This window comes from Apteryx mantelli, chromosome 4 (assembly GCF_036417845.1).
Source record: "Apteryx mantelli isolate bAptMan1 chromosome 4, bAptMan1.hap1, whole genome shotgun sequence".
Taxonomy (NCBI): Eukaryota; Metazoa; Chordata; class Aves; order Apterygiformes; family Apterygidae; genus Apteryx; species Apteryx mantelli.
In genome coordinates, this window is record NC_089981.1 from 41338388 (window position 1) to 41364701 (window position 26314).

A 26314-nucleotide genomic window follows, 5' to 3' on the forward strand; every position below is an offset into this window, starting at 1 on the left:
TGAAGGGACATTTTCATCTGGGATCTCCTTCCCTCTACTCTCACTCTTCTTCTTGAGTATTTCATCAGCTGGTATATCGATAAACCCTAAATCCAAGATAGATACCTCAGCAGAAGAGTAACCCAAAGGATTACTTAATAATAGCAGCATCTTAACACTTAGCAGTAAGTGAATGGTTTAAGTACTTGTAATCAGTGAAGCTGTGTCAAGTGACGAACGTGCTTTTCTGTTTTTCCTTCCTACCCGCGACTGGCACTGTTGAATACTAGCAACTGTGAAGAGTTTTTATTATTATTATCATAGATATTATGATAGTCATAAACTAATTGAAATTTAGTGGGGAGTTTCAGGAGAGGGTGATGACCATACATATTACTATTACTTATCATTATTCTGGAAATACAAGGAGAGTTTTTGACAGTGACTTGTAAGCTTGACTAATTTTCTTTCAGGGTTAATTAATAAATCCCAAGCAGGAACAGCAAAAGGTTTACATTTCAGCATTAGCAAAATACATCTGGAAAAACTACATCGCTTAGGAATAATAAAGAATTAAACATTCATATAGATCCACATGCACACTGGTTCCATTTCATTACGGAAAGGTATCATGTTAATGCCACTGTATTGTGTATTTCTGATCTACACATATGGATTATTACAGAATAAAATCTGGCAGAACTTTAAAAGATTTTTTTAAATGATATATTTAAATATTATCTTGTATCTTCTTACTGTAGTTTTGTAAACACTGGTTCCTCTATCAGAAGAGCTAGAAATGCAGAATTTCAACTGAAAGAGGTACTCAGTACTGCAGGACCGCTCATTATTTTTCCAAGTGAAGTTTGGTAAGCGCACATAAACACAGCTCAAACAAATTAGAAGTATTCTAGGCCTGGTCGTCAGCTAGCATAAGTTTATATAGCTCTACAAAAGTCAGTGTATCAGGATTAGCTTGTTTAGAATATATGAAAAATATGTAGGATCATTTTTATAGCTGTAATAATGTTGGAGTTTAAAGAGCAAGGATGATATTGACTTCCAGAGCTAAAAAGCTAAAATGATGGATAATACTGGATACCTTTGTACACAGCATACAGTTTATCCCAAATGCATCAGTGCAGTTTTTGGAGCGCCCCTAATTCCAAATTTACATTGGTGTGTTTCCCAAAATTATATTGCAACTGGAATATTACAAGAGGAGAATCTGCCTAGCAATGTGGAAGAACCTGGCAATGTCTCTTCCAGAACAATACAGCATCTTGGAGTGTCGTATGAGCTATTTTCCAAGTAATATGATGCATTTTACTGCATTACGATTACAGCTGGTGAGAGATCAGAACAGTCTCAAATGAGGTTCAGTTTGAATCTGGAGTCGAGGCTGCAGATCAACACTAAAAACTTGTTCTTATTTTCATAATATGGTTAACCAGAGCTTTCAATAGAAATGTTACAAAACTGTGGGGAAGTTTAAATACAATCAAAATCTCAAATGTGAAATTCCAGCCTCTCTTTAAATGACAGGTTCCTAAGCCATCTCCTCCCCTTTTACACTATCCTTTTTCACCTTCATATGTTTGCTACTAATTAATACTGTCATATCTCTGCCACCTTCCACAATATTCAGTCAATGTCAGCAACTAACCTTATGCTCTGCTGCTGCTTATAGATTAATTTACTGAGCCATCTGTCTGGTTTTTCTCATCTAAGTATTTCCACATTGTGCAATACTGTAATAAGCCAAAGACTTTCAATCTAAAATATTATTTTATTCTGTGAAAGATGGAATGATTTGTCTGCAAATTCTGACTTATGCAAACATCAGTGGTGCCATGCTGATGATCTCTCACTCCAAACAGAAGAGACTAATCCTCTTTTTATTATCTTTATTTATGCTTTTATTCTCATTTTTATTACTTTATTACTTCCTTTTTTTTCCACTGATGCCCTCTTTTTCTCCCTCTCCTTCCACAGAGCCTGAAATATTATAGGAGAATGCTATTTACACTATATTAAGGAATAATCAAGTTATCTTTAAAAAATGAAGCTCAATGTAATTTAGGCACACGCAGCTAGAACAAATAAAAACAGTCAGTCTCTTAGCTGGACAAGATTGTGTAGCACAGACGCTTTGTAAAGTTCTGTAAAAGGAGCTATACAGTTACCTGACCTTAAAGAGCTTCAATTCCAGATTGACACTGCACCTAGGAAGAGGATGGGTGCAATAGAAAAACATGACTGAATAGTGATAACAATCTCTCATGTATATATAAATTTCATCTAGATAAATCCTAAAGTACTTCATAAAACTCATTAACTTAAATAGAAATATATATACAGTTCAAGACACAACTGGCTCTCAGATACATTTAAAATGAAACTGTAATACATGAAATATCAACACTGCATATAAAACAATCAGGAAACTTGATCCCCTTTTACTTGCTCCCATTTTTCAATTGCAACTCACTCTCCTTCCTGTTGTACTGATACAATTTTTCATGGGGCTACACTGTAAATAAAATAATTGGTACGATCTAGGCTAAAACGAAGTATTCAAAAATAAATCTGCAACTGTGTGCAAAATCTGAAAATAACTCCCTTTGAAACAGTTTTTGCACAGGTGATGGCCATTCTAACATTGCACTTATTAGTGCATCAGACTTAGTATGGACCTCTTGCTAAATCTGAGAAGACCTTTTAGAAATATAATAGAAGAGAGCAAATGTGTACATTCCCATCAGTGTTTTCTAAATACCACTGAACAATTCACATATTAATTTTTATTCTCTCCTAAAATGAACCAACCAAGCAAACCCCACAGCAAGAGTATAGAAGGCAGCGATGGGAATGAGCAAAATAAAAAGCACTAGACTAGATAAACAAATGGACTGGAATTTCCAACATGAATGACTTTAAGAACAGGTTAGATAAATCACTGCCATGATAACATGGATAGACCTGGCTCTGCCTTGGGGCAGAGCAAGTGGATGTGGACTAGATAACCTTTGAGGTGCCTTGTGATTTTACGATATTATCAAAATGTTACTGGTATTAGGTAATATTTTGCATAGACCTTTTTTCTGATAGCACTCGTCTATGAATCAGAAAGAACCCCTCTGAAGTAAAATGAATTTCTCAGTGGCATGAACGATAGGAATATTTATTCTTTAGTTTCCATATTGTATAATGGCAAAACATATAGACTCATGTAATGAATAAAAATTAAAAGTGGCGACTGTTTGAAAATCTTACAGTAACAGTTACTTGGTTTCAATATTCCCTTTGCGTTGTTAAAATCCAGAGAATACAATGGCATTCAGTCATAAATAAACCTGCTAAGACTTTTGAGTTACATTAGTTTTGAACTATTACAGTTGTGGTCTTGCAACCACAATGGTTTAAGGGTATAAGAGAGGCCGGATCTCACAGGAGAAATTGTATTTTATTTATTATTATTAGACCAGTCCAAACGTGGGTCAAAGAAGCTTCCAAGGTCATGGTCCTTTTACGAGGTCTGATGGTAAGGGAAAAAAGTCAGAGCGCATACAGGATTGAACCCTACTGTTCTTAGGTTAACCTGGCTATAGTTAGTTAATTCGATGATTAGAGAGGAAAGAGTGGATAGCAATACTGGAAAAGAGGAGCATCTTATCAGGGAGAGAAGTGATAAAACATTAACCCATCTGGAAATGAGAGGAAAGAGGTGTCAGAGTTTATATAACAGAGATAGATCAGAAAGAAAATTGTATTGGAATATAAAAACTGATGTTATTCTATTGAATTGAAGATTTCTAGCATGCGGAGTTATGAGCTTTATTTCCTAGGTTCATCTTTTGGGAGTATTTTATAAGGGTTCCCTTGAGAATCAGGACTGGAGAAGTCAGAGATGCAAGAACTGTTTTGTGAAAAAATGTTCTCCCTGGGGTGATCAGACATTCCCGTCCTTTATCGAATGTCTGCATGGTTCCCTCTGCTGCACAGAGTTGTTATTTCACTTATGTCACTGGAGAGCAATCAGGCCCATGTAGCCAGTAATATTTTATTGGAAATATTTTGTTTATAGGAATTGCGATCTTAAAACTCACTCTTTTGCCAACTCACTGTTGTACTCATATGACGATACAATTGTAGAGGAAAAGTGGATCTTTTAAAATGTGATAAATAAAATACAAGCTAAATATTTGAGTTTCAATTCTTTTATTTAGAACTGAATCATTAAATGCTAAGGAAGTTCAGTAGCACACCTTTCTAACACTGGACTGTCTCATTGGCCTCATTTCAAACGCATAATGCTACAAATTCTTAAGTAAGACTAAATGAAAGATAAGAATGACTTATTTGAAGCTGAGCCATTCCCCAGCCACAAACCAGGGCTGAAATGCCTTCTCAGTAATTCCTGCCATTTTCACCAAACCTCCTAGACAGAATCTAATCTTTCATTCAGCAAAATTTATTCAAGAAAGTTCAATGCTTTCTTTTTTCAGGGTTTCAAATGCTGGCTGATAGTGGGAGCATTACTCTTATGATCTTTGAAATTAGCATCATTTAGTTGAATTCTGAATCTCTTTTTCTTCCTGCCTGTACTTTTTCCTTCCAGTCTTCTTTGTTGCAAATTTAATGGATGCAAATGAAATTCAGCACTACACAAGGAAAAAAAGTATCTTTGCCTGGAAGCCTTTTGAAATGAGCTGTGCCACAGATTCTGGCTTTTTTTGTTCATTTCCAGGTGTATTTGTTTGCCTTTTATTAACATTTAAGATGTCCAGTCTGATTTTCCTTAAAACAGTTTCAGTGACAGAAACCTGGATGATTATAATGCCTCAAACAAAATGCTCCACATAAAACATTTCCCTTTGAAGGTGTAATTATGGGACCTTACTGAAAGCAAAGCTTAAACTAATCACTTTTCTGTTATTGTTGGTGTCTTTGAGGGGGGTCTTCATTTGATTTTAATGACATACAGTAGGAAATTCATTACCAAGGTTTTCTGTTTGCCACGTCTCTCTCTCTCTTTTTTTTTTAAGTACTTCACAACTTTTATTTTTGTCTATCTTGTCTTGTTTGGATGGGCTAACATGTAGGTAGCATCAGCTGTTGCCTAAGTTTTCCTTTTGCTATTATTTCAGCTTTTCACTTGCTGTCTCTGGAATAAGTAATTGTCAGACCTTTCTCTCTGTTCACTTCTCTGATGACACGGTAGGTGGTTCACCTGAAGCCATCCAGCTCATACCCTGCATCTTAAGTCAAAGCAAACAGGCAGTGTGGTGCTTTGTGATTCCACAAAGAACAGCGGTAAGGGAAGCCGCTTCTATGCTCACAGCCTTTCTAGAACCATCAAATGCTTCTGAAACTGTTAAAGGCATAATTCTACTGCTTCACTGCTTACTTTGATTTGAAAAAGTAAAAGACATGAGAACCCGATCAGCCTGATTTTCATTTACACTGGTGCAAATTATAATAAACTGTAATAAAAATGTATTACATTTTATATCCCCTAGTTCCAGAGGACTTGCTCATGCTCTTCAGTATTTGAATTTCCTATAAACATTTCATTATTAAAAAAATTCAGGACTCTCACTTTCACACTCATGTTTCTGAGTTTTTTTATCTTTATGTTAACCAAAATATGTAATTAAATAATTTCATTATAAAAATCCAAGTCCCTCTCAACTGCTTTCTGAAATACTTCCAATGTTTTCACTGACTTTTGCTGTGGCTGTTGTCCTGTTTTAGAATTAAAAAACAAACTGTAAAGATTTCCACACCTTAAGCATGACATAATGAAATACAAACAGAGCTAATGAACCTAAGTCATAATTTAGAAGAAATTAATCAAATTATGATTTTCTTCCATTCTTTCACATCAATCAGTAAGAAAAAGAGGCTGGAAAGGTCAAAGGATTTAGCAGGCCTGGTGTAGTGTGACCATGGGCAACAATGTCACGTCGTTCTTTTCAGAGATTTGTAAGCTCCAGCTTTCTGTGGTTTTGATCTTGCTAGTTTGAGTCAAAGACTGTTCCAAGGAATTTCCTTCTCTGTTCATTAATCATCTAATTTTCAGCCTACATTTATCTGTGGTCAATTTTACCCATGTGGGCTTGTCTCAACATTGTCCTTCAGTTTAAATCATCAGTTTTTTTGCATCCTGCTGTTTACTCACATATTAATACAGAGTAATCAAAAGTATCTTTTGCCACTTTGAACAATAAACTCTCTTAGTTTCCTCTTCTAAGAAAGGCTCTCCATTCACCTGATCATTCTTGTAATCTTTTCTGCATTTACCTCAATTTGTAATTATAAATCATCCTTCCAGTCTTTCCCCATGATATTAGAATAGTAAATTATTTGTTACTGTAAAACTGAGCTAAAACTGAGCTGTATTTGCTAAGCCCTTACAACTATTTTATAGCTAGAAAAATGAGGGAGTTCAGTATTTTACAAGATGCGAGTAGATCTACACAGCTTTTGTACTACCTGGGAAGCAATTCTGTTTAAGATTTTTTTTGCTACTGTTTACTTACCTCCATCCTTCATGGGATTTGAGATCTACCTAGTATGAGAATGAAGATTTCTGATCACAGGAAGTATACATTCACTATTGTTTAGGCTGACAATATAAGCTGATGAGTGCATATTGATTTTTGCATATAAATTAATTGTAAAGAACAAATTCCCATGATCCACAAACTGATTCCTTATATTCCTAGTCTGGTTTCTATATGAGTATTTCCCCTCTAACCAATTGTCCTTCTTGATTCCTTGCTATTTCTGTGTATCACTTGGCATGCTGCTTCATACAGCCCATGTAGCCAAAGAGTCTTAGCAGGGGCTTAAATAGGCTGGAATTTAATAGCTCTAAGGATGTGCATTAGTGACAGCAGTGCCTAACACTAGCCTAGTTTCTGAGGAGGGAAGGAAAAAAGTGCATTGAAGGAAAAAGTGCATTAAACCATTAGAGAAGCCTAAAACAGTCTGCCGAGAGATGAAGGGAAAAGATTTCAGTATGGACCCAGTAGAGAAAAAATGAGGGGAAAAGGAAATAGAATGACTGACAGCAATAGCAGTAGCATTATGGAATGGAAGTTTAAACAACTTCCCCTAACTTCAGACACAAGAAAAGAAATTCTGACAGTGCATACTTCTGACAGTGGATATTTGAAACTCAGCTTCCCTTCTTTTTAAAGATTCACTCCTCAGGGTTTTCAAAACAGATATAACCATTAAAGTCAATATTTACAGGAGTTGCGTGCACAGAAAATTAGTGGGCCCATGTTGCCAAGCTCCTCTGTAAAATAGAATTCAAGCACCTTCAATTGAATATCTAGATATGGAGGCATCCAAAATTAACAGTCAATATAAAAAACATTAGATCTAGTGTTATGGACTGGACGGAAAACATCAATGAATGACATGGAGTCAACTGGCACGGAGGTTAGATGCACCTTGCATTTATCATCATCATCATCTCTGAGAGTTAAAATTGTATAAACAAGCTGCTGAAGAGCTTTGAAGAGTTAGTAATGTTATGGACTATTTCAGTTCTCTTGGAAATTTAAAGTATGAATTATTTGTGATAAATTGGAAATCTTAAAATAATCAGCAAACCAAAGATGGATTTATTTTAGGTGGAAAAAATATGTAGCTAGTTATAAATTATGATAAGCAATATTGCCAAGCATATACATAAAACACGCCCTTGCAAAGTCACTGCTTGCCATCTGGATTTGTGTAACAGGCTATTAATTGGCATTAACTGGAAAAATAGGAGGGCCACCTAGAGTCTAGTATTTGGATTTCTTCTATTTAAGTCTTATTTATATTTTTAACTGTCATTTTCAATGCCATTTTCAACTATGGGGGAGATGACTGAGACAAAATAAGGTAAGCTCTTATTTGAGTTCCTATAGTACTTAAATGTCAATGTTGAAGATATTCCGAAGCACCCAGTTTTCCTACTATTTATAGTTTCCTAACACAAAAATAAATCTTGGAATATATAAACACCAAAGCATGGTGCATCATTTGAATTTTCAGGCAGGAGAACCTGCAGACGTTTTCATATCCATTACACATCAGTATACATAAAATTTAGCACTTGCATAGGTGTTTTGTTGAAAGGAGTCTATTTGTAATCTTCCCATTATGCTTCTACATTCACTTGGATTGGAAGATTGAGAACGATGTTTGTATTTTTTTTTGAAGATGGGCATGAAAATTGATAAGGGCTCTCTTATAAGGAGACATAAAGTAGAGTTCAGCAATCAGAAAGGAGATCTTTATAATAAACAAAAAATCTTTTTTTGTAGATAGGGGTTATTTTATCAAGTCTTACAATTATATTTAAAATATACTTACCATAGCAGTCCCAGAAGTCACACTCAATTAAAAAAAAAAAGGAGAGAGAGAGAGAGAGAGAGAGAGAGGGAGGGAGGGAGAGAGGCCTGAAGTAGAAGTAAGCAAGCTCTTCGGGGACTGCTGATCTCAGTGAAGACCTAACGAAAATCAAGCTGGAATAATATGCGTCAGGCAAAGACATCAGCCAAGCAGAATCTCCTTGCTAATTAGGAAATAAGGTGTCTTAATTAGTCGTCCTGAAAAACAACGATATGCAGACCCAGCTTTTAGGCTTTTTTCTATCATTGGACAATTACCTTAATAGTGCAAGAGTGGATAAATTCCCTGGATGTGTGAGAAATTACAATTGAAATCTGACTGTATGTTATTACTAGTACTAAGCAAATACAATATACTTTATATAACTGGTGTAAAATAAACCCATTTTATGACTAAAGGATTTTTGCCACTCATGTACTTGATCATTGGTCCTATTATCATAGAGACTTTGAATTCAATTTCATTTTTCATCATATTAAAATTAATAAGCTATATTTTCAAGGTCATCAGTATTCAAATATATGCCATGCCAACATGAGAAAGAAAGAAATCACATAAATAATGGCCTCTTCCTCTTACTAAAAAAATGTGTGCAAAGAATAAAACAGTTATCAGAAACTATTAGATGAATAATTTTTATAGGTATGGGGAAGTGCTTAGTGACTTGGGTTGAGAATAGAGCTGGATTTTGTGGTTATTTATCCCTTTTAGGTTCTCCTCTTCGGGCTGTTCAACTTAAGAAGTTTGTCTGAAGCTTGAAAGAAAATTAACTGTCTTATATACAGCCCAGTATAGTCTTTTTTCTTTTTTTTTAATGGAAGAGATGCATCATATAGTTTATGATGGTGACTGGATTTTTATTCTGTTATGTTTTCTTATTTTTACCAAAATGAAACTATCTTTTGTTCTAAGAAAAAGAAAAACAAAATCCACCCTTGGCTCTTCCATTAACTCAGTGTGTGCTAACAGGAGTGTCATTTCACCTCTCGGTACCTCAGGTTCCTAGGAGCAGAGACAGACAACAATTATCTCAAACGGGTGTTTAGAGGCCTAATTAAGGACTGTTTGTATCATTCTGAGATCCTCAGAGGAAAGCAATTATACTGTGCATATGAAAAATATTACTGTACTAATTAATTCATTATTGAAAAATGACATGATTATCTGACGTATTTCAAATATAATTGCATTCATTACTATTTTTTAAGGCTCCCTTTAAACTTGCATGGAACTTCACACCTGAGGAAAGAAAAATGCTCCCCTAATTGAATCATTAGTTCAATGAGTAAGTCAGTGGAATCACTGTGTGTGCAATGCATCTGTAGGCTTCATTTTTCCTGTATGTACTTTCATCCAGTAAAGTAACAGCTTAAAAAGGAAGGTTACTAATAGGATACTGTTATGGTGGGAGAAAGGTCCCAGCCTGGCCCCCTCGCCCCAAGTCTACACTAAACCTTTAGGTTTCAGAAAAGGCTCATTAAATGAAACCTGCAATTCATTTGCAGAACTGAAGCAAAAATGCAAATTCATTTCACATCTCAGTGTCTCCTGCCGGATCACAGAAGCCTCTTCCTCTCCTTCCTACCACTGACTCTCCACCTTTGTTACAGCATTTTTGGAAGCTTTATGCTATTAACCATAAATTATTTATTTCGAGTACAAAGTATCTTCCCTCCTAGCTAAAGCAGTATTACCTGTGATCTGCTCAATACTCTAAGTCAAAAAGTATCATGGCAAATATCAGATTTGTGGAGTATCTGGCATGACTGAGCCTCAATTACGATTGACATTCTTGAGCAATAGCACAATGTGAATGTTCAATTGATGTGTAGATAGTTCCACTGTTCCTCATGCAGTCAAGATTACAGCCACATGTCAACAGAGCATTCTTACAATCATGAAGATTTTTCTACCTTCATAGGTCACAAAATAAAGGAAGGCACCATTTTCATAGGCAGATGCTTTAGAAGATGAGATGGTAACAGGACACTGAGCATTCGGCGAGGAATTTGCTGGTAGGAAGAATAAATGGAATTTGAGGATGAGAAGCTATTTACAGGTATTTATAATGAAAAAACTGTGGGCAAGTGTTTGGCCATATCTATTTCTTAATGGAAATAGATACTAGTACTAATGGAAATAGATATGGATACTCCTGATGGAAATAGATAGTTACATTAAGAAGTTTCCGAAGGAGCCAAATAGGAGTAGCAAAATTTGGCAACTGTACCATCTCTCCCAGTATTTGTGAACTTTCATACATATACACTGTGATTTTTAACTACATCAACTCAGAGCTTTTAGATTATGTCTCAGATTCAGAGAAAATATTTTACATGGCTTTAGTCTGAAGCATTGCTGAAGGTGACAGCTGTATTCTTGCACCCTCATCAAAAAAAAGAAAAAAGAGCACAACTAATTGCCAGACTCTTATCTTTGCAACAGCGAACATCTAACAACGAAATGACAACGTTATTCTAACAAAAATCTAACATCTATTTTCTAATCCATGTTCCTGTGCATTATTATTATTTTTAAATGAACCCATACACAAGGACTGGAGCAACAGAAAGTTAAAGGCAAACTGAATTAAGAGGAACAGATATGCTGACAGCTAAAGTACTTCTAGAAACATTAACACTGCTGCATTTTCTTTTATAAATATCACCTGTGGGAATAAAAAAGATGGCAGGCTGATGAGCAGAAGGGATAGGAAGTAATGCATCCTCTTTCTTTCTACTAAATTCCTGCTACTACTGCCAATCAGTACAACAGCTATCAGGATGCTAGCTATAGCCCATCTTTGAACAAAGTTTATATGCTCATAAATATCATAGCTACTAAATGACACAGAGGAGTCACTTGGCAAACAGAACATGGTATGTGAGATTTTCCAGAAAGGTAAGATTCACCTTCTTGCTATAGAAAACTGTAATAAAAATAAGAACTTTATTATATATCTCTTCCTCCTGGGGAAAGTACCTTGATTTGATTTAATTTTGTTGACACTTTCATCATCAAATTATAATCAAAAATAAATGATATGAAAGTGAGACTTCACATGGAAGTTTTGTAATAGTAAATATGAGATAAGGATAGAGTCATCACTTGAGAAAATATTTTCAACAACACTTCTGTGAAAAGCTTCTTAGTGTATCAGGTTAGGTCTGAACTGCCAAATTCTGCAGACATTTTATTACATCCATACATTTTATTCAGGGTCTGGAGGTGAAGCCCGTCCCAAACTATATACATTAGTTTCAACCAGGAAACAGATACAAGTTGAGCTGGAACAGCTTTTTCTTTACATCACAGAACAAAGGAAAAAGGCCAGGTTCATCTCTATGACTTCTGGCTACTACTGAAACATGAACAGCATTATTGACTGTTACTTTTATTGTGGGAATTTATTTAGTCTCACTGTAAATTTTATGAGAGGTACAAAACACAAAATAGAAAAGCCTGCTAGAAAAAATATGACTAATTAAACATCTTTGTATTTTAAACAGGTTACAGATTGCGCTGATGTGGATTTGTTGCCCTTGAAGGACATGAAGAATGCTCTGCCTTTCCTGATAAGGCACACCACTTCTTTAATAATTCAGGGGTTGGTTCTGGCCCTCTGATGTTGTTCATGTAGAAGGGATAGACCATGAACATGGAGAGTGACTCATCTGGTTTTGCAGACTCCTTTTTCCCAGTAGCCCAGTAGATTAGTATTGTACTAATGTCCAGATATAATAATGAAGACAGAATTATTCTATTTGAGAGATCAAACAGGTAATACCACATTGTTAAGCATCCTTGTGCCTAAGTAGTCAGTTTATTTGAATATCTGAGCATTGTTTAATTTTACCTTTGAAGGTACATGCCTTAGCAGAACATGTGAGGGCTGAATGTGGCTGAAGAGAAGGTTGTTACACGTCACCTAGTGATAAACCACTGCACTAAAGTATCCAAAGAAAAGTATTTCAGTGTAAAGAAGAATTTTACTTTAGCAATTCACAAATGCTTCATATCTCTTTAGCTCATTACAGAGGGTCACACTGATCTACTGCCTACGATACCATTATAAGCTTTACTACTTCCTTTGCATTAACTCCATAGCATTACTTCAAATTACTTCCCTTACCGCATTCAGTATCTCATAAATTCAGGAGACAGGTAAAATAGAAAAGTTTTATAAAGCCTAAGTTCAAGTGTCATTGGTAATGAAATTACTTCCTTTTAAGTTCTTGCTTATACAGCTGTCTAAAAAAAAGTGTGGCAAAATCAAAACCAAAACAGTCAAGCAGCAATACAATTCTACCCACTCAGGCGTACAAATACACGCCTCAGTCTTGCATGTGATATGGTTATTTTAATATCTGGTGCTGTTATTTTGTTTCTTCACATTAACTTTTATTAAAAATTCTAAATTGACTTAACTGTATGTTTAAGAAGAGTGATGTATTAAGTTGCTGTAAGTCCGGGTACAGGAAAAGAAAGCCTTTGTCCCACTTTCTCCCAATTGCATGAATCAGCACCTGAGACGCATGTAGTGCATTGGCCCCAACTTTGCTTTACCATGGGTACTTGCTAGCTCCACTCTTCAGTCAATAGGACTAAAGAGTTCTTTTCTGCCATTCCAGTATTTGAAAATATAGTTTGTCACTCCCATTCATTGAAACACTGAAGCACAGATTCCATATACAGTACTTCAAATTTTGCTCAAGATAATATCATACTATAAATTAAGGACTGGCATAACTGCTTTGGTGTGCAATCCTTTGACTCTTTGTCATATGCTTTCTTACCTATGAATGTACAACTTCGTATCTTAAGCAGAATTTGCCATAGTTAATTAATATGAAATAATATGAAAATCAATGCACAGAAGTTGGAAAATTTTCTGCAATGTTTAACACATCTTTTCATAAATGTGGGAAATGCAAAGGCATAGGTTTTGTTTCTGAGTGCAATGCGCAATATAAATGTTTGAAGATCAAGATTTTGCAATTTGCACTTTGAATTTTGATACTACCTTCCATTCAGATACAGATTGGCTTAGCTGTAGCACTGGCAGCTATTTTGATAAAATAGCATGAGCATGTAAGAAGAGTACAGCATAGCAAGCAGACTGATTTATATTTGGAAAAAAATATAGAAAGCCAGGCTGTTAATAACTGTGATCTGGCTGGCAGATATTTCAAGCTTCAATAGTTAGAACTATCTTAACTTGAACCAATGATGCTATGCTATTGAACTCAGTAGTACAAAGTCATTAAATTAAAATAATATAGTTTAAAATTGTAAAAATTATAAAATTGCACAAAATATTATTACTGGAAGCGTCATTCCAGCAGTACTCCAAAACTCCCATTGCAGTCATAAAATTAATATTCAGATACTTGCACTTCAAGCAAGAATTAATCTCTGCCCTAAAGTATCTACAGTGTAAAACATGAATTTAGACAGAATAGCTTAAAATGATTTTTTCATTTAAAAAAATTAAAAGAATCTTAAAAGTATCAGTTCATAATATACTGTGGATTGTATGGATATTTTGGACTGTATAAATCCATGGAAGTACACTCCCATAACCACAAGTGCTCCATGGAATAAGGAGAGATTAAACCTAACCTGTGAATTCATTTCAATGTCACAATGAACATTTTAAAGCAAGAATCCACCACATTTCCTACAAAACTACCTAAGACAAAAGAAGTTAAAAGTACTTGTACAAGTATAATACATACGTGCTATAACTACAGCTATGAACAACAAAATGAAAGGACGAGCAGCTACTGATCTTACATCTTTACAATGAAAGATATAAATGGAATCTACAATAACAGCTGATCAGCTCTGAAAGCATATGAAATAATACTACAGGACACAAAGATTTAAACTAGAAAAATAATAATAATCGAAGATTAATTGGTGCAAAAATTGGGTAAATGTACTAGGATAGAAAATGAATATGGAACAATTAACCTTAAAGATATAACTGAATCCAAATGAATCTGACCTGATTCAATCATAAAGGTAATTAAAGTGATGGGACATGAGCCTACAAGAGGGGAATTAAACTGGAACTACAATGAAAAAAATCTATAAAAAGGGAGAGATTGACTCTCAGTCTTATAGGTAATCTAAACAATGATCTGTTTCAAATGACAAAAATAACACAAACTGATAGGTGCTTACATTGAGACTGAATATTGTGACTACTGTATAATGTGCAATCAATAGACAGGTGCAGAAGGGAAGTGCTAAGAGGCGGCAACCTGCAAGCTCAAGCCACGTCGTTTTCATTCAGAGCAGCTGAAATTGATTCAGACCCAAGGCACAGAAGACAGTGTAGGGAAGACGACTAGTCAATCCAAGATAGAAGGAAATAAATTAAAACAGTATAGTTTAATATACAATGATGGATGCATAATAAAATTATACTAATTCATTTAGAGATGATGGGAAATTAACTCATAATGATTGAGCTGTAATCAAATATAGTATGAAACAATGTCTCAACGCCAAAGTGAATCAAAGAAGGTATGTACTGAACTCTTAAAATGAGATATGCAGTGAAATATAGAGAACCTTTAAAGAAGGGTACATTTTAGATGGCTTAAGAGTCACCTCACGGATGTTACTGAACATTACATACAATTTTGAACTGAATGTATTGTCAGGAGAATTAAAGCAAAAGTAACAGGTCTAAATCTGACTGAGATTTTGGAAACAAATGAAGTATTTCACTTGAATTTACAGAAAAGCAAATTAATTAAACATAGCCCAAACTAGCAGTCAGTATTCTTTCTCATTGAAAACAGTGGTCAATTGAAGCTGTAGCAATGGGCAAAACCTAAGCAAAATTCTGATTTGGCATAACTATTTAATGCTAAAATAGGCTTTAGTGAAGAGAAAACTGAACACAAAAGGAACCTGAGTTAACCACTTCTCAAATCCAAATACATTGAATCTCATTTGCATTATTCCAAATATATATATGGAACTCCTCAACTATAAAATTTGGACCAACATCCAAATTTCTTGAACATTCATAGACAATTTAAATCTTGGAGCTGATCTGGGTCTCAAATAGTGTTTATGGATAACACATGCATGCAATATCATTCCAAATACGCTCTACAGTGCACAAGGCCAGAAAGATTATGAACTCTAGGAGCGCTTTTATATAGACAGCTTAATAATACTTATTACAGGTCTAGGGGGAACAGAGAATATTTGCTTGCATTCATCTTGGGGACTGACAAAAGAGGTGTAATGAAAGAACTACTGTCAATGTTCTCCTTTGAAGACTGAATTAACATGAAAATATATTAAGACTTCGAAGTTGGACATTTCAGATGAAGTATCAGCTCTATCAAAATCACTGGAAAAACTTGCAATAGTTTCAGTAGGACCTATTGTTTTAAGTGTTTCTTAATTTCTTTGCATTGAGCAGCAAATAGCAGAGGTACCAGTCTTTAGCCTGTCCTATTCCAAATCATACCAAAATAAGGGATAGCCAGCTTTGCCTTTTTAATATGTACTTACTCCCCAACCCCTGAAATCCTTGTCTCATAAAAATCAGTTTAATTTCCAGAAGAGAGAGTTTGACTGAGGATGAAAGAAATTATGTATGGATTTTTTATGATTCATCTATCAGCTGCTTAACAACAGAAGATTTTTTTTGCCATACATTACAAAGACTGTCTCTATATACTTATTTATGAAAAACTATGTTGGTTGCCAGGGGATAATAGGCAGATCTCATCCAGTAATCACAACTGTGTGCCTAAAGGTGTGTGTTTCATGGATTATCTATTTCAGGTTTTATCAGGAGTTACTTAGCTGAAATAATCTTTCCTATGAAATGGACTGATATGGGACAAAATCTTCTGTGTAACTGATGTCTAGTTCCTTGTATTTCCTATGCAATATAAATAGTGAAGATGTTGGCTGTCATTGTGAGAAATACGTTCAGTTTTCCCTCACAGTGCACGATCTGATTTTCATTCCTTTTTCTGACGTTATAAAATAACGGAAAGTACTTCAATATAACAAATTTTCTGTGTTGCAGCACCAGTAGATTTTAGATGCTTACTGTTATGGGAGGTTTTAAAATGAGATAGAGTGAAAGCCCTGTTTGATTTGCAGAGTTTTCATGTATGTGCAGAGCATCTACCAAGATTCTGGATGAAATCATGAAAACAGTAAACAAAGGGGAACTAAAAGCTTTCTCAAAAGCTTTTATTATCTATATACCGCTACAAACAAGGGCTCATACTAGTCTATATCAATCATCTGCATGAACAGACCACTGCTGATGTAAAAGAACCACTCAGGAATACACTCACTCATCATTAAATAACAATTATTTCACTAAGGGAATGGGACAGCTGTTTTACAGTGCCCAGGAGTTTAAAAAGAAGAAAAACTTCTGTCACAGTTAAAATCACTGCAACATTCTAGAAAGATTGTAGCTGCCTTCACTAGAACTTAGCTAAGCCAACTATAGCCACTACTGAAACTGTCAGAAAACTTTTTATCAATGTCCTGTCTTAGAAAACTGATCATAGCCAAGACTTTCAAAAACAGTGTTCAGTCTCAAATACCCAAGGAGTCACCCAAACAGTAATGACACACTTCTGTGGTTTGAAGACTGGGACCTTAAACTAGTATCTATAACCATATTTAGGCTCTTCATAAATAGAACTTATTTTCAGACTGATGAGCCAGCATCAGTAATGCTCATCCACATTAGGCATATGTGCGTACACTCAAAAGATCAAGAAATCCTTTTTTGTTTTTTTTTTTATTTGAATTTAAGTAACTTACTGAAAGAAGCAACTAGATTTGAGCTGTTGAATATGTTAAGGTAACTCACTTGTCCAGGGTCACAGTGCAAATTTGTGTCAAAATTTAATGTAGAAGCCAGGCCTTCCAACTCTTAACCCTCTGAACTACAATACTAAGCTGTTCCCCCCAAAACCTGAAAAAGTTTAATCAACTTTTAAGTTCATGGATATAAAGTATTTTACTTTTTTTCTTTGGATTCCCAAGTTATGCAGAGAACCACAGCTTTTTCAAAAATTTAAAAGGTTTATAATTCATCATACTACCTTTTTTCTTTCTAGATATTTTAAACATCTGTGTTCCTGTTACTGAGCAATATAGGCATATTAAAGTTACAGAGGTTTCAAAGGAAAAAGCCTATCAAGCATAATAGTAAACAGACTGTTATTTTCATAGCTAAATATTTTTATATTCCTGGACACTCATGCTTCATGTAATGTATCCTAAATAGGCATATATTAGGTAACTAACCTACCACTTTGCATTGTATCTTTCATTATATAAGTTCTATAACTTATAAACTTAAGAGTTTTCTGTGAAAACTGGAATCAGATCACAACTCTGAGTTTGTTTATTTCCAGTTAGAAACTTTCCAATAGTATAGTTTCTATTTTGTGTTGATTTGACAAGAAGGAAACTTTAAGCTTGAGATTTTTGATTTTGCCATCATTTTCTAAGAGAAAATGCTGAAAAATTAAATTTTGCTGAGATTGAAATGTCTCATTTTACCTCTCCCAGTCTGATGATTTTATGTAAAAGTTGTAACAGAGTTTTGTGTTAAATAATGTCAATCTAATCAACCTTTAAAACACATTTGAAAAAAGATACACCACTCTTATCCTTACTGAGGATGAAGCAAGGCTGGAAACCTTTCTGCAGGGCAGGTTCTGGTATAGGACCAGTTCTGTATGTGTAATCTTTGCTGCCAAATTACATAAATCCCATCTCAGAATTACTCCACAGAACATATCTAGATTTCTGGTACCAGTCTGGACTTCTCCCACTCCAATTCTGCTGAATGAGTTGCGTAGGATAAATGCAACCTGACCAAGGAACCAACCTGAAATATTCCCTCTGTGGACAATTCAGCTAGTGACAGAGGCAGCTCCTTTGAGTCATACACCTGCACTGCTGCTGCAGGCTCTTCTACCGGAAAAGCCTTGTTTTGCCAGGAGTTAGAAAGATAAGAAGAGAAGTAAAGAAGGGAGAGCTAGGGGGTAGGAAAGGAATACAAGTGAACTCTCAGGAATAAAACTGAAGTGGGAAATGGAGATGTCATTTATTTCCTACCACCAGAACCTTTTTTGTTGTTGTTGTTTTGGCCATAAAGTAGAAATTGTAAGTCCATACCGTAAAGTCTAGTGGAAAGGATGGGAACTGCTGGCTTAAAAAAACCTCTTCTGTTTCTCCACTGTTCCTGGTTCAGCCAACAACTAGAAGGAAATTCAGGCTCTGGACCTAAGCAAAGAAAAAAGATAAGCCTTAATGAAGTCATACTTGTCTTTCTCCTCCCCCTTTCCATTTGCCTTTCTCTTTGTGTTTTACCCATTGGTAATTTAATGTTACGGAAAAAAAAACTACCTCACAAATTCAGCTCTTTATTGGAACCACCACCAAATCAGTAACAGAGACCACGAGGAGAAGCTCTTTTATTGTTTCTCAGTGCGTAAAACCAAAAGCTAAGGTTTAGATTGAAGGCAAATATGTTAGTCCGACCTCTTGACTTGCACCAGTTTATCAAGTTTCACCAAGCTATTCCTCTGTATACAACTTTTCTTGGTTTCTTTAAACATAACAACACTAGGGAATCTTCATTTATTTTTTCTTGTATACTGATGGTTGAAAGTTATTAAGAGCTGTGATTGTGCAAAGTCACCTTCAGGCTATGTCAAGTGTCTCCTTTGCATCAGCTGGACAAGCCTCTATCCTAAAAAAATAATGTTTTTCTCACATATTTTTTGTGGCTAAAGCTTAAAAAGAAATTTATGCAGATGTATTTAGCTACATTTTACTGTATACTTGAGTGACAGCAAACACTGCTGTGCCTCAAGGTGACTGGAAAAGGTATTTTCAATTTTTCTTTTTTAAAGACAATGTAACCTATTTTGATTTTTTTATTCAAATTTCAATTAAAAAAAAATCACAATCCTAAAGAGGAGACAAATAGTTTTTTAAACTTAACGTGCCCAAGAACTGAAAAAAATCTGTGGACTTTCATTATTTAAGATTTCAGTATTTTTCAGTGTTGTCAATTTTTTCTTTTTCAAGTAACTCTAATGAACTTTCAAAAAAGCAATTAAGAACAGGTAGATATATGAAAATGGAATCCATCTTTTAAACTTGTCTGCAAACCTCCTGAATTAAAAAAAAAAAAAAAAAGATAGTCTTTAACAACTGTCTTAGAAACCAGATGCTGGTAGTTAAAGATTAGGCCAAGCACTGCAAGGCCTAGGTTTGCACGCATGTTCCTGGCAGTGGAATCTGAACCCCATGTTACTTACTGAAGTTGAGCAGTACGCAAGGAGAGCCAGGCAACTCTCCCTGAGAGTTGGCCAGGATGGGTTCTAAAACAACCCGCATGCTGAGTGTGGCTGACCAGTATTGGGACAGAAAGAAGCTTCAGTTGCCTTCAGGTTTATAGGCAGGGATCTCCACTTGCAGATCTGAAGTAGTTCAGAGTAGATCTATGGTACCTAGACCTTCTGAAGCAGGTGCTCCTAGTGTTTCTTTCAAAGCACCAATAGGGCTTTCAGTCCATAAAAAGCAAGACAGCGCTGGTAATTATTGTGCTTTATTTTACAACAGTCATGGAAGAGCACAGACATGATTCCCCACTTTCAGCCAGATGGCCTAAGCACTGTGTCACAGCCTCACGTTCTCCCTGCTTCAGTTGCTTTTGAATCCTTCTCTGTGTTGTTGCTTTTCCACCTGGAACATCTGCCCTGATAAGCTACATGATAAGACTTGGCCTTGAATTCCCTCAGACAGAAAAGGGAAGTGAATCTAGTTCTCCCACTTCCTGAAAGGGTGTCCAACTCCTAAGGAATTATATAATGAAAGCAATGGTGTTGCTTTCCCCATCCATAGTTCTTCTAAAAGTAGACTGAATTTTATGAAGAGCCTGATCCTTTGAGCTCCTAATAGTGTGCTACAGGTCTGACTCCCAAGTAACCTCAGATGAAGTTTGCTAGGTTTGTGGATCTTGACAGGATGTAGAGTGGTCGGGTTTTGAAAATCTCAGACACACCAAAATGAAATACTTCTGTGCGTGCACATAGTCACTACTCTAGAAAACAGCTCTGTGCTTTTTAAAAACAGAAAAAAACAGAATGTCTTGGAATTCAATAGCAAGTGCTCTCAGGATCCCATTTTTTAATTTATATATATATATTTTTTTTTAAGTCAGACATTAAAACTCTCAGATTCCACTTGCATGTTCTCCAATAGAAAACAATAATTCTTTCCTTCTTCACTGAAGTGTTCTAAAGATATTAAAGGACAGGTATCTAAGATAAATTGTTATTCATTAGGTTGTGACAGAAGAGGTCTTTTCATTTTTCCTTTCTCATCCTATTCATTGCTATAGGGTTCAGCCTTCCTGTAAGTTGAAATTTCTTCCCTTATAATATTGCTTTTCACCTCTGGGAATATCTACAGGAGAATACAATTAGGGAAAGAGTGACCAAGATATTGTGAAAAATATCCTGTTCCCTGTTCAGCCCAGGAAGAGGGTGTATGGACACAGTATGTGTAGCAACATTTACATACAGAAAACAAAATTTCTTTCAGTTAATCTCTGTTGAGGTCAGATGTGATGGTGCACTCCAAAAACACTAAAGAATAATTTTCATACAGGAATTACTACTGGATTTATGTGAGCAGTGTTGATTTTTAAAAGCTGAAATGTCTTCTATTTGGTACAGATTTAACTAAATACCACATACGTTTAACACTAATTGTCATCCAATGTAAAGCACATGAACAACACTCAGTGAATAATGGACACTGGCAGAAACCAGGACACTTCCTGTTAAATACTGTAGAATAATAAACTAATAAATAACAGTCCATATAACAAGATGGTTAGTCTCAGCATCAGTTTGTAAAATCGCACCTTTATTTTGGAAGTATACAACAAGCAGTGCCCATAAAACATAGGTAATGTTTCATAAACAAATAAAATAAATTTGAAGTATTTGCTATACACAAATACTTGTTTCACGCTGAACCAAAAACTAGATCTTCCTTCCTGCCCAACCAAAGATAGGTTACTTGTGAAATAGCAACCATTAGCCCTGGACTAAACCATCCGCAGAGAGTGGTGATGATTCCAGTAAAAGCAGTAACCTGAACTTCAGTTTCCTGCCTCCCTGGAGAGTGCCCTAACTATGCAGTTACCGGCTATTCTGGAGGTGACCTCTCCCGTTGAAAGAGATTTTTTTCCCCAAGTCTTAGAAATGTTTCTGATTTTTTTTGAAAAGTTTGTTTCAATTATGGGCATTTTCTCACAAAAACTTATTCTAATTAAAGAAAATGACAATAACAATACAGAAAACCAAAAAGGTCATCAGACTAGTTTACTGTTACATTTTAAGTTCAGAATAACATCAGTGTTGTCTTGTGTTACTAATAATATATATTCAATACGAGAGAAATTATTATGTTTATTCAATTATTCTGACTGAATAGCTATAGATTTGGTCACAACTCTCCTATTTATCAGGTTCTGTGTACAATGCAAGATAGACTCTTGGCTGGCTTTACCTTCCCTTAGCTATTCAGTGTTCAGGCATTAATTCAAGAAAATATTTATGTACATTAATCCATCTGCAGTTATATGCCTAAGTTCATTTTGACTTCTAAGTTAAGATCATGCTTAGATGCTGTCCTGAATCAGAGCCTTAATTATCTTTACAAATGTATTGTTTTTCACATGTACTTTAGATGCTATCAACCTGCATAAGTGCCCTGAGGATTCAGTACTAAGTGACCTATAAATGCTGTTTGCAAAGCACACTCCAGCCACATTAGCTCAGAGCAGGGCTTTCCATGCATGGGATGTTAAGTACATAGGTGCTCAGTGCTAATTTTGAAAATACATGTTCAGCAGCTGCCAATATAAAAAATAGCAATGTAGTCTGCAGGCTTTGTAGCTCCCATCTTGATATTGTATAACAGCAATTAGGAGAAAGAGGAGAAAGAGGAGATGGAAAGTCAATCAGTCATGCTCTATGATTAGTAGACTGAAACGCATCTGTTTCATCTCTCTCCCATTATACAATGAATAGAACTAAACAGGATTTTTCTGATGAAACTGAGCTTTTGTCACAAAACACTCATCTGCCAAACTGAAGCATTTTGCAAAACAGATTGGTTTTGATGAATTTCTGATGAAATGCAGAAAGGCTGTAAACGGAAACTCACTTGATTTTCTGCCTGCTCACCTACGGGGCTGCCAGGGTCTGTGGGCACTCTAGAAAAGGGAAGAACACTTTGGGCACACATTTTTGGAGACCAATCAGTGTTCAGCATTTGTCAAGACATGGATTAAAAAGTAATTCTTCCTAACCATAAACTACATGCTACCAAAGTGGGACATCATTTTAACAACAACCAGCTATATCACACATGATTATCATGCAATGTGGCATGCAACTAGAACTACAAACAGAACACTATAAAAATAAAATTCCACTGAATTTGGAGCCCTTGGGTAATACACTGGAAGTAGCATCTCTGTACTTTGTGGAAAGTCCTCCGAGATCTTCAGAGTGGATTGCCAAACTGTGTCTCTTTTTATGTGACACAACAATATGAAGTATGCATACAATAATCATTTACTTTAAGAAACATTCACATATAAAATATTCCCCTTCCTCACACAAGTGGCATTGCTCCAAACGCTCATGCAGGTTTCTAGGCACACGAAGATATGCATACAGGTGGGCAGAACCTCAATCTTTCATCCAAAGAACATCGCCTCTATGCAAGGCGATGTACAAGCCAAGACAAAATCGTTATAAAGTAAAAAATGTTCATTCAGAATTGGCACTATCTTTGACAGGAAACTTTGAGAAAAAACTTGATACTATCATTTTAATTATTTATTTTTGACTCTGCTTAACTTGTGAGGGCTGACAAGACCGCAGCAAATAGTGACTGCAGATGATTGCTACATAGATATTTACTTCTAGTAAAATACACGTCTCTAGGCAGTACTCCAAGTATAATAGTCTTCCAATTCATCATATATTTGCTGGGAAATACACTTTAAACCTGTCATGCCTCCTGACTCTAAGTAGAAAGCTGCTTACTGAGGAGACACCATGGGAGTGTTCTGCATCTAACTAGTAATGGATGAATGCCCCAGCAATCAGATAGTGGCCTGCCTGGATAATCCCCACAATACACCGAGCAGTTTAAGAGGCAACATTGAAACAGGCCCAGCTGCTATACTGAAAAGCTGTGGAAAAGCACAGTTCTCATTTGATCATTCCGCATCTAAAAATACAACTCAAAAGAGAGAGCATTTTTTTGTCGGTGCTGCTTCTGCTGACACTGCTTAGAGATGATCAAAGTTAAACCAGATGAATAGAAATAGAAATAATCAGAGCCTGTCCAAACTAGCCAGTTTGAGTGAAAAACAGAACTAAAAAGATGAAGAAGGCAATCTAGCTTATGCAAACCATTTCCATTTCAGTGCCAGACTTTCTGCAGTTCTACATTTTTCCTTATTTACAAATCTAGCTCAAACCTACCAAATGCCAAATTCACCATTTCCCAAAGTTTATACAAACTGCTCTTTCAGTTGGCAGAAGAACTCCTTTCCAGTTTAATTCTCATCTTCCTACCTATTTCCTCATGTATCACATCAAAAATATCCTCATTTAAGTTTGCACTCTAGAATGTGTGTATACAACTACCACCTCATCATCCACTGCTAGCCTGGCTAGAATTTCACCTTTAATTATATTTCTTCGTATCTCCGGCCAATTTTATAGTTTGCTTATGAAATAGCTTAACCTTTCCACAGTAATTCTGAACTTGCTTTAATAAAGCCACTTCAGAGGGAAACTTACCACTCTAGGTATGGTTTTATCACAGAAGTATACAAAAGAATTACCATCTTCCTTGCCTAAATCAGATACAGGTTTAATGCTAGTTTCCACTGATCCTTTTTCCTTTTTGCTACCATTAGTGCTTCTCATATTTCTCTCTCCCTCATAAGAAACTCTCTGTGAGTGAATTTTGTTTATGATCCACAAGGTTTTTCATTTACCTTTGTTATAGCAGATAGTGGGGAGAGGTAAAAGGGCCAAAGCACCATTCTCTCACATGTAATGAATCTACATATGCACTAGAGAGCAGATATACTTGCTTTGCTGTGACAAATTTGGCCAGAAAGAATCCAGAAGAGAGCAAGACTGCGCATCATTACAGAATCCCATGGAAAAGTCATTGATACCTGGCTGCATTGTGGAGAATCCTCCTCTTGCATTGTTGTGACAAGCAGATTAGTATTTCCTTTTCTTACTTCTTTATTTCAGAAGCACAAAATATGATTTCACCTAGCAGGAACAGTTCTATATACTGTTACCTATGTTAGCGTTATCCACCTTAAGTGGTCTAAGGAATTCCTTAAATGCGTATGACAGAAAATGAGATTAAATGAAAGTGCTCTCCTAATGAGTATATAAAAAAAATTATATACTCATAATTAACTTTGTCATAGTTTACTTAAGAGTCTCAAAATGGCAAACAATATGCGAGCTACTGCAAAGAGAACTTACTGAGTGATTTTCACAAATAATTGGTTGAATTTCATTGCATCCTTCTGCTAACTGACTTTGTCATACCCTAAGGCCATCCACAGAGGCATTGGCAGAGTAGATGAAAGGTTGCCTAAAATCTGAGTAAGAGACAGAAGCATTCAGAAAGAGGCAACTTTAAATCTGTCAAAGCCTTGTGGTGCTTAGGAGCCCATCCTACAGGTAGGCATTTAATATTTAACAATCAATTTAGCCATTCTTCTAATAGGCTTTTCTTTATGGGTCCCAGGAGCTACCTGCATAAGGGCTGCCAAATCTTCAGATGAAGTTTTTATAGACTTTGAAATGCTACAGAAATACATATGATTTACAACTTTTGTGACTTAGTTAACCCTTGAGTTTTCTCAGGTACCTTTCCTCATTAGAATTCGCCATGAGACTTATTTTTGTGGATGACATTTCTGTAAAGATAGGGTGGCTTGTTCTAATAAATACCACACTTTGTAATAGTTATTTTAACAAATTAAAAGCATTTTTTTCTTTTTCATTCAACATTGATAATTCAATGATATTTATTATCTGGGTGAATAAGCACAGGTCTAGATCACAGTAGTCAATTCCACACTGGCTGTTCAACTACAGAAAGTATAAAACAACCTCATCCTGTTTTAACAGTTTGGTATCTATCCAGATCTCAAAGAGAAAGATATTCTAACTGTAATTTCTAACTATAAAATTGAATTGGGAGATGGACTGGATGGTATCTTTCCAGGATGCCCTCCCCCAAATAGAACATTTCTAAATCAGTCAGATATTTAAAGTTCTATTTCAAATCTTAAATCCCATCTCTCACAGATAAATACCTACTTTGAGAATAGTAAGCCAGTGAATCCTTCAAAAAGTATTTAGTCTTTCAACTCTACGACTGTCCAAAACTACTGAATGAAAAAGAAAGCTATTTTAAGGCCATTTATAGGAAATAACTAACCTACAAGAAATAAGCTGACCATCCTATTTAACTTCCTGATTGTCAAAAGCTCCTATCACAAAATCCACAACTATCAACCAGCACTATTTCTGTAGCCTCAGCAGAGGCACAAAGAGCTGAACAGACACAATGGCTGTTCTGCCTTTCCTCACTAAAGTGTCCTGCTTGGTAAGGGTGAATGTAAGTTTTCTTTCACTGTAGCCATACCTCTACTGTTAATAAACACAGGAGTCCATTCTCCAGAGATGTCAGAGTGGAATTTCTTCTGCAAGAGTTACATAAAAGATGAACAAGTGATTAGTGTCTGAGGCTCAAA

General features: G+C 35.6%; 1 long non-coding RNA gene across 4 annotated transcripts in view; it reads right to left on the bottom strand.

The window, feature by feature from the left end:
• The window catches only part of LOC106498377 (uncharacterized), a 269160-nt gene that overhangs the window by 188134 nt on the left and 54712 nt on the right, over positions 1-26314 (bottom strand). For all 4 annotated transcript variants that reach the window (XR_001294956.2, XR_001294958.2, XR_001294957.2 and 1 more), the window contains exon 2: positions 18592-18699. This is a non-coding gene — a long non-coding RNA (uncharacterized lncRNA). The remainder of the gene's footprint in view (positions 1-18591; positions 18700-26314) is intronic.